The sequence below is a fragment of the Nicotiana attenuata genome, chromosome 6 (assembly GCF_001879085.1).
Source record: "Nicotiana attenuata strain UT chromosome 6, NIATTr2, whole genome shotgun sequence".
NCBI classification, from domain to species: Eukaryota; Viridiplantae; Streptophyta; class Magnoliopsida; order Solanales; family Solanaceae; genus Nicotiana; species Nicotiana attenuata.
This window is the reverse complement of record NC_031994.1, coordinates 21,334,397-21,344,317: the sequence shown is the minus strand read 5'-3', so window position 1 is coordinate 21,344,317 and position 9,921 is coordinate 21,334,397. Positions and strand designations below refer to the sequence as shown.

The 9,921-nt window shown below is 38.6% G+C and overlaps 1 pseudogene; it reads left to right on the top strand.

The window, feature by feature from the left end:
* On the top strand, nucleotides 7,992-9,235 carry LOC109226693 (annotated as a pseudogene).

Sequence of the window (9,921 nt, the reverse complement as noted above, 5' to 3'; positions counted from 1 at the left end):
GGTCCATCTACCACATGCCGTGCTCACATGCCATGAAGTGCTTTCAACATACAAGTTTAGGGCCAACCAACTATGTTGACAGGCAATACAGTGCTGCTGCATACTTAAACACATATAGTGGGCAGTTGCAGCCAGTGGGTGCTGAGCATTATTGGCCGCCGGAACCATTTAAAATGATGTGTAACAAGGACTATTTGTGCAAGCTACAAGTGCAAAAGAGAACGCGTATATGGAACTAAATGGATGTTGGTGATACCGTTTATGCGCGTAAATATGGCATATGCTCGCAAACAGGATACGACCGTCGTAAATGTCCTTCAGCTGGTTTGGGTGGCGGTGGTAATGCAGCTCCTGGTGCAAGTTCATCTAATGTGCCCAACTATCAAGGATACACGTAGTATTTTGTTTTCGTAATATTTTTTGTAATAAGTGTATGTACTTGTTTATGTTGCAAGATGTATCAAATAAAATTAAGTTTCCACAGCCTTGTTACATCTTATTGGTATTTAACATTTTTCAGTTGAGTAAATTAATGAATTTCTTCCTCCCATTCATGTAATCAAAAATAGTATTGGATTAAAAATGGAAATTTTTTATGTTCACTTGCGAGTTTCACTCTAAAATTATTAGAAAACTACACTGTTAGAGGAGGAAGATGTTTGATAAATAAGTGAATATATATAGCGCGGTTAAATACTACATTTTGTGTGTTGTCTTGTCGATCTGAAAAACTGCCCAACTGCGGAAAAGTTGTTTTGTATCAGAAAAAATCTTTAACACGTCAAGCATAGCGCGGTCAAATACTATGTTTTGTGTGAATTTATATAGCGCAGTTAAATACTACATTTTGTGGGCTGTCTTGTCGATCTGAAAAGCTGCCCGACTGCGAAAAAGCTGTTTTGTATCAGAAAAAAATATTTAACACTCCAAGCATAGCGTGGTTAAATACTACGTTTTGTGTGAATATATATAGCGCGGTTAAATACTACGTTTTGTGTGTTGTCTTGTCGATCTGAAAAGTTGCCCGACTGCGAAAAAGCTATTTTGTATCAGAAAGAATCTTTAACATGCCAAGCATGGCGCGGTTAAATACTACATTTTGTGTGAATATATATAGCGCGGTTAAATACTACGTTTTGTGTGTTGCCTTGCCTATAAATAACGGGCGCATTCTAGTTATTTTCTGCGCTTAACCATAACAAATAGAAAAACTTTCCTTAAAAGCAGGGTTTTTTTTCGCTTTAACAAATGTCTGATCGCATGTATGTACCAATGTGCCAATGTGACAAACGCTATATGATGGCGGACTGTTGGGATGACGGTCAAGTTGGGCGCAGATACTGGATGTGTGTGAACAGGTTTGGAGGCAACAAAGGAAATTTTTGCAATTTTGAGGTATGGCTTGATGAACCCTGTCAGCAGGAATGCTATAAATGATCTTTGCAGTATCTTCATGATTTGACCAAAAAATAGTGGGAATATGAACGAGAATACAAACGAGAAATTGCGGAGTTGAAGGAGAAACTCAAAGAGGAGGAAGAAGAAAAAAATAAGTTGGAAGAGAAATTTAAGTGGTTGGAGCAGAGAATACTAGGCGGTCGTGACTAAACAACGACATGTATGTGTTGAGTGTAGTAGTTTATCTTTATGTTTCCCGTGTCATGTGTTTTCATTAGTTGTACTGAATTTAAATTATGTTAAGTTTCTATGTTTGTGTTTGTGTTGTAGTATTAAAATAAAGAAGAAACGAGGAAATAAAAACATAATGCGCATATTATGTAAACATAAAAAATTGTTGTTATTATTTACATAAAATGATATTTACATAACGTACATAAAATACAAAAAAAGAAAATCAATGTGTCCCACAGCCTGTGTACTTCGATGCAGCCGCTGGCCTGAGGCGCATCCCATCCCGCCCGGCTACGCTATCAGGATCATCCTCATCACGTCGCCTTTTATCGGAGGATGCGCTAAAGCATGATCGTCAGTAGTGCTGGCAGGATCGGTAGAAGGGGTCGTCGGTCCATCAGCAACCTACAAAAGAATAAGTCAGCTCAGTATATGAAAATATATATTAGTAATGTACGTGTTAAGTCAAAAAAAATTTCTTACCATGGTCTCGTCGGGCTCCTGAATATAAGCATCCGTCGCATCCTGCTCAGCATCGCACAAAGTGGCCTTCGTGACAGGATGGGATGAAGCCTTAATAAGAAAATTATAAAGTTATTGATTGCGTATCAATGAGATAAAAACATATATAAATTTAATAGTAATACAAACATACCTGCGCCTGTGAAAGATCCACACCACCCGTCGACGATGAACATAACTCAGCCGGCGCCCACCATCCACATCTCGGGTCGGCCGATCCTCAGCAGCGGTCGATGGGCCTGAAAACATCTGCTCCTAATCATGTTCGCTAATGCTCGTGCCCGTGATCAACAATGGATCTTATGGGATCACCTGCGATGCGGCTGGAGTGAACGCCAGCTGAAGGCTGTACAGCGGCTTGCTGCTGGGATGCTCGACTGGATGATGGAGGTCACCCGGCAGATCAGCTCCAACATCCTCATCAAGTGCCTGAACAGGTGCCTCAATGCCCCCTTGCTGGGGACCACCTCCTCGCCGACCCCCACGACCCCGTGGGACAGCCCTACCTCGTGGGGCACCCCTGTCTCGTGGGACATCCCTGCCTCGTCGTCCCCTAGCTAGTGGGACAGGCAAACCTCGATGGTAGTGCTCTGGCGCCACATAAGCAGGGACGTGCTCTAAGCGCTCGTCCTTTCTGGCTCGATGCAGTGTCCGGGCAGCCAGCTCTGTAACCTGCCGGCCATACTCCTGCAAAGCGACCGCAGGATCGCCAGCATGCTGCTGCATCTGCAGTCCTAACTGGTGGACTAAATGTAGGCCAATAGCCTGCACAACATGTAAAATATAAATTACGGAATGCTAGATCACAGTTATAAGTAAGAATACCAAATAACATACCAGTGCCTCGTGCATCCCGGCGTTTGGAACGTACCGACCGCCAACTCGATGAATGGGATTCCCGAAGATAAGTCGAGTAACGCCACGGTACCAGCCCATGTAATCATGCTCAGTATCCAGCCGACTCGGTGAGGGGGGAGGCGGGATCAGGTCAGATCGCCGGTCCCAAGTAAATATCTGCTCCTGAGGCCATGCCAAATATGCGTCGTCCACCCTGGTACGATCAACCCGTTGGTAATGTGTGGTCTCCCAGGTGGGCAGCGTCGGTACGATACGAGCTGCGGACGGACAAACTAGCGAAGTACCCGCTCGGTAGCATGATGCTCCACAATATCAAGGCAGAACAACGGGATGGAAGAGCCCCACATAAGTCGGCCGGCCAAGCAGTAACAGGGCAAGCCAGGTATCAACTCGTCGCTGTATGGTGTCCAGATGAACTGTTAAGTAAGAACAGAAAACGTCAGTATACGCAACTTGTGTTTGCAGCTATGACAAGTAAACTTAGATATAAATTTACTTGTGCGCCATCCAGGAAATCTAATATATCCCTCAACAAGGAGAGATTATGCCGAGCCTCGTACTCGCGCATATATCCCCGCCAGAGAACCCACCTCCTAGCTAGAGGGAGCAACGGAGGTGGTACATCCGGATCTAATGGTGGTAGAGGTGGCTGCAACTGCAGGAACCGCTCCCAGGCCCAAACCTAACATAAAAAGTTGGCGTAAAATTTAAGTAATATTTTTACTAGGTATGTTAAAATGAATAGAGTATTCGAATATGTTGTCACCTGTAGTAGCGGCAAAAATTCAGCAACATCACGCTGGGTGCCCATGCTCGCCCGGCACATCTGCCTGTACAAGTAGCCAAGAACAGCAGCGCCCCAACTGTACTGGAGTAAATCATCTAGCCACTCAAGATGATGAAGAAATCTCAAGTTGACTAGGTTCCCCGAAGTGTTCGGGAACAAGACCCTTCCAAACATATGGAGTAGCAACAACCTCGTATACCGGTAAACATGATAATCCGGTATATCGACATCGATGTCGGGATGCAATGCCTCGAACCACTATCGAATAGTCGTCAACGGAAAACGACTGGTCCTAGCCAGTACATTCTCATCCTATGGCCGGAAAGCAGTGAGCCGCTGCAGCATGTCCAGGTACTGCACACATGTCACCTCTCTCATGCCAGGCGGCAGAGCAACAAGCTGTCCATCAACGGGCAGCCCATATAAAACTTCCATGTCCTGCAGTGTGATGGTGGCCTCGCCAATGGGCAGGTGGAATGTGTGCGTCTCCGGTCGCCACCGCTCTATCAGGGCCGTGACCAAAGACCAATCGAGCTGTAGCCGCCCGATCTCCAAAATCCTGTAGAAACCCGTCTCCCGCAGGCCTATGACTATCATGGAGTACTCTGTCATGCAGAAAGTCCCACATGTCGTCCACTCTCCTGACGCGAAGAGTCTGGATCAGTAACTCTCCATCCCATATGTGGGCCCTATGATCGCCCTGTAAAGACAGTAGCTCATCGCTGGAAGGTCCAGGATGAATAGGCGGCACCTCCATGTCGTCTACTGTAAATTAAACAACATTAATTACATGTTAGTTTTATAATTTTATAAGTTAGTTTGTAAATTAAATAATTACATTTTATAATTATACAATATTTAATTACTAAAAATTCAGATATGGGTTCCAGGCTCGATATTTGCGGCCCAGTAGCACCAACATATCCTGAATTCTTGTATGTGTTAGTTTTATTATAATTTTATATGTTAGTTTGTAAATTAAATAATTAATTTTTATAAATAAATATTCACATATGGGTTCTAGGCTCGATATTTGGAGCCCAATAGTACCAATTTATCATGACTTCTTCTATGTGTTAGTTTTATAATTTTATATGTTAGTGTGTAAATTAAATAATAAATTTTTATAAATAAATATTTACATATGGGTTCCAGGCTCGATATTTGGAGCCCAGTAGCACCAATTTATCCTGATTTCTTCTTTGTGTTAGTTTTATTATTTTACATGTTAGTTTGTAAATTAAATAATTATTTTTTATAATTAAATATTCATATATGGGTTCCATGCTCCATATTTGCGGTCCAGTAGTACCAAGATATCCTGAATTCTTGTATGTGTTAGTTTTATTATAATTTTATATTTTAGTTTGTAAATTAAATAATTAATTTTTATTACTAAATATTCACATATGGGTTCCAGGCTCGATATTTGTAGCCCAGTAGCATCAATTTATCCTAAATTCTTCTATGTGTTAGTTTTATTATTTTACATGTTACTTTTATAATTTTATATGTTTGTTTGTAAATTAAATAATTAATTTTTATAATTATACAATATTTAATTATTAAATATTCATATACGGGTTCCAGGCTCGATATTTGCGGCGCAGTAGCACCAATTATATGTTGACTATAATTGGACAGAGTTTGTGTTTGATCTATCAGTTATTTTGACGTATTTTTGAGTATAAGAGATACTTAAACTACAGGGAAACTAAGCTAAAAGGCACTACATTTTACTACGCTAAAAGGCACTACATTATGCTAGGCTAAAAGGCACTACATTTTACTACGCTAAAAGATATTAGATTTTACTACCCTAAAAGGGCGCTATATTACTAGTCTTTAAGCAAATATATAATAGAAACCAGATAAAACACAACAAATACACTGTAATCACAAAACATTCACAAAAATACATATAAAACAGTAATAATAATCTATTAACATTTTTATTAACAAATAATAACAATTTCACAATTTTCACATATTTTTTAGAACATTAATATCTTAGTCCGGATAAAAATAACATACCAATTTAATCGCTAAAAACACAAAACAACATGGAACACATTCAAAACACTAATATGCATTATTTATACGAGTTTGGACATAAACTAAATCGGAATACCTCGATTTATGTTTTTCGGAAAGTTGAAGATTTGAAAATTTGACTCCGAAACAAGCAACCCACAACAATAGAAGGATTGACTAGGATGTGGGACCAACTTTGATTAGTTTTTGTGTGACGGGTGGGGTCCACTCGAGTTTTTTTATCTTTTTAGTGGGCGGGGGGGGGGGGGGGGACGCTGTTCGTGTTTTATAAATAGGGGAAATGGCTTTTGTCCAAAACATGGGGGAAAGGGAAGGGGACGATATTTATATAGGTATAGCGCGATTTCTTACAGCGTTTTATATAGAACGCGTTAATGAAACGCGCTTTACCTGGAAGCTGATAAGACGTCTATATAAAGCGCGGTATTAAAACGCGTTTTGTATAAAACGCAGTAACAAACCACGTTATATATAGAATGGTAACTTTTTTTTTTCCACCTAAAAAAGTATTTTGAGCCCAAAAGAACCACATTTTGGTTCCGGACTCGAGGAGATAGCACGTATTATGTAAAATTAATCGAGGTGTGAGCACAAAATAGGACAAATATCAGTTTTAGCCCCTAGCGGAAACTATTTATATTCGGTATACAATTTGTGTGTATATATATATATATATATATATATATATATAAGTATACATTTTTCGATTATTATTTTGAGAGCGGCTATACAATATCATTTTTTAAAATGAAATAGATATAGTACTCATGTGTTACATTACAATTTTGTAATCAAAAGTTCTGCAAGCAAACTACACTAAACATGCAAATGTAGCCACTTATCTCCATTTTTCGACCTTTAATACCTTTTTTGCATTGTATTAAAATAAATTACTCAAGTAAATGATAGAAAAATATAGCTTAATACATAATTTGGCGTCCGAACTTGTATCGAAATATTTTTGATACATTCATATTTCACGAAAAATCTCTTACACTCCATTTCTTTTTCCTGAACTGTATTTAATACATGCTATTAAATGGGTTAGAGTTGTTTGACACCGTTAACTTGGAGGGGCAAAATTGAGCTACTATTTTAACAGCTATGGGTCAATTTTGTACTAAAAGCCAAACAAATGGTACTTTTTCTCTATTTCAAATAGTTTAGGGGCAATTGTTTAAAAAATGGTATAAACATACGTCGGATATTTTCCATACGAGTACTGTTTATCATTTTCCATTTCTTTTTCCTTTTTTTTATTTGCCAAAGGCTTGCATTTCTGCTTCTTCTCTTCTCCCTATCGCAGTTCGGATCAAGGTAATTCATTGTATTTTATAATCTATTATTTTTGCAATTATTTTGTTGTATAAATAATTAAATCAGAGTTTTGCCATTTCTATGCTTCTTTTTTGAATTTTCAGAATGTCGAAGCAAATTTTCAGTCTTTAAACCCTAATCAGACACAAGTTTCAGAATTTCTGGATTATTATGTGAATCACTGAATGTGGAAGTCATGATATTCCTAGTTTGGAGGTGCGATGTTGAGCTAATATGTGCCTAAACTGCAGAACTAGGTGGAAAGATCTAATTCAAACGTGTTTCAGGGTAGCTAAATGTGCAGTTTATGTGTTCACACACAGTAGCGGAACCAAAATTTTGTGTCAAAAGTTAAAGAAGTAAATGCACGGAAAAGTCAAGGGAATTCAATACATAGTATATATACATAAAAAATATTTTTTGCATATCTAAATAGTGTATTTTTGCGGCGAAGGAGTGTCAACTGACAACCCTTGGAGCTATGTAGCTCCCCCACTGTTCACACACACACACACACGCACAGGCTTTGATAATGTGTTGAGTCAATTGTTTCAGGCTAGCAATGTGATGTTTGAATGCGGATGATTGATCAGACACCTTACAAAAACTTACTAACCAGCTGAAACCATGGCCGTTAGGATTATCAAATCCTTTTTCACATCATTTTCCAATCCCGCTACTCTAATTCCAAATCCAAGTCTCCGCTATTTTTGCACTAACCCAACAGTTGCAAAACGGATATCCAAGTTCAATATCCTCCACAGTTCCAAGAAAATACCCCGCAAAGAAATCTCATTGCGGTGTCAAGTCTTCTTAAAATATATGGTTTTCCAGCTCTAGAACTTCCGAATTTTCTCAAGAAGAATCGCCGTTTACTAAATCAGACCCCACTAAAATTGAGAAGTCTCTTAAGATTCTATTATCCTTGAGACCATCTCAAGAATTCCTTGTGTCCATGATAAATAGTTGCCCAAGGTTTCTAGAATATGATGTTATAAAGAAATGGGAAGGAGGCATCCGAGGATTAGAAGAGGGATCCAATTTATCTTCCTTGGCTGTGCGGAATATTCTGGAGGTCTTATGATTGTGTTTTGGGGTCTCTGAAATGCCTTAAAGATTTAGGGGTTCGTGATATTACTGTAAATAAGACTTTGGAGACACATTCCATGGTAACTATGATGTCTGCAGAGAAGATTCATGACTGTTTTGAATTCGTCATTGATGCCTTTAGGATTGACAAGGTTGGATTTGATCGCATTCTCTGCGTCCATCCAGGTGTTTTGGCCTTTGGGATTCAAAATAAGTTTAAGCGATTGCTTGATGAATTTAATTCAAGGCTTTAACATGGAGGTGGTCAAGAAGCATGTCCTGAGAGATCCTAGAATTCTTGCATTGGAAGATGGGGAGTTATCGCGGTTTTTGGAGAAGCTTAAGAGTTTGAAATGTAGGGAATCTATTAAGGAGGTTATTTTTCATGAGGGGGCTTTTAAGGCTGGGTACGAGGTGAAACTAAGGGTTGATTGCTTATACGATCATGGGTTAACCTTAAGGGATGCTTATTCTGTGTTATGGAGAGAGCCGAGAGTGATACTTTATCGCATAGAGGATGTTGAGAAGAAGATTCAGTTTTTAGTGCACGTGATGAAAGTTGATATTCAGTTTCTTGTTGAAGTTCCAGAGTACTTGGGTGTAAACTTCGAGAAACATATTCTTCCATGATTCGAAGTAATTGACCATTTAAGAAGAATAGGGGGACTTGGTGATGAGGTGGGTTTGAGGGAGTTGATTAAACCTAGTAGAATGAAATTTTATAATCTATATTGCAAGCCTTATAATGCCGTTGTAGTGTGATGTTCTGTTTTGTAGTCTCATTATTTGTATTGGCAGATTTGTTACTAAGAATTCCATGTTGCAGCAGCATGCAATTTTTCTACAATCCCTTATCAAAACAAAAGATAATTTTCTTTGTTTTGATGGAGTAAGTAACATTGATAAGGCATCAAGAAGATGCAGATTTACAAAAGATAATTTTCTTTGTAATTTCTATGTATGCTGGGAGGTAAACCAGTGGCATTCTTTTTTGGCTGGCTATGTGCCTCTTTTAGTTCCTGTATAATACTGCCACTAACATCATCAGATCAACCTGCTCAGGCTCGTTCACATCCTCTATGTTCAGAATTAGAACCGAATACAAAGACGATATTCCATGTTTCCAAAGTTTTTAGTTCTCCTTTTAGCACTGGTTTGTACATATCAAACACTTTTTAAACTTTTCTTTGATACCCTTTTTGTAGAATGAAGTGATAGAAGCATTTTAACTTATTTGGGAAAGGTTGGTACATAGTGCAACTTTGTCCTCTATGTGTTTTTCTGTCCTTGTGCTTGTTTTTTTCCTGTTGCGCTCATTTATGGGTTTTTTTGTATCATGTTTTATAAGCTTAAGAGTCACAAAAATGGTGTGTTCTTGGTTACCCTTTTATGTTACATTAAGTTATTAGGCAAAATTTTCTGTGTTTTTTTGGATGAACTTTGAGGAAAAACTAGTACTATTTTTTTTTGCTGAGGGACTTGGTCTTTGTGCCAGTTTTATGATTTTCTTCCTTTTGGTTAGGTGATTACTTTTGCATATGGCTTAGTTGATTCAAAGGAAATTTGTGTTTTTTGAGTGGAATTAGTAATGGATAGGAGGGAAAGTTGGAGTCTTTAAAAAGCTCAAACCATTTTTGCTGTAACTTTTTTTTGACAAAAAG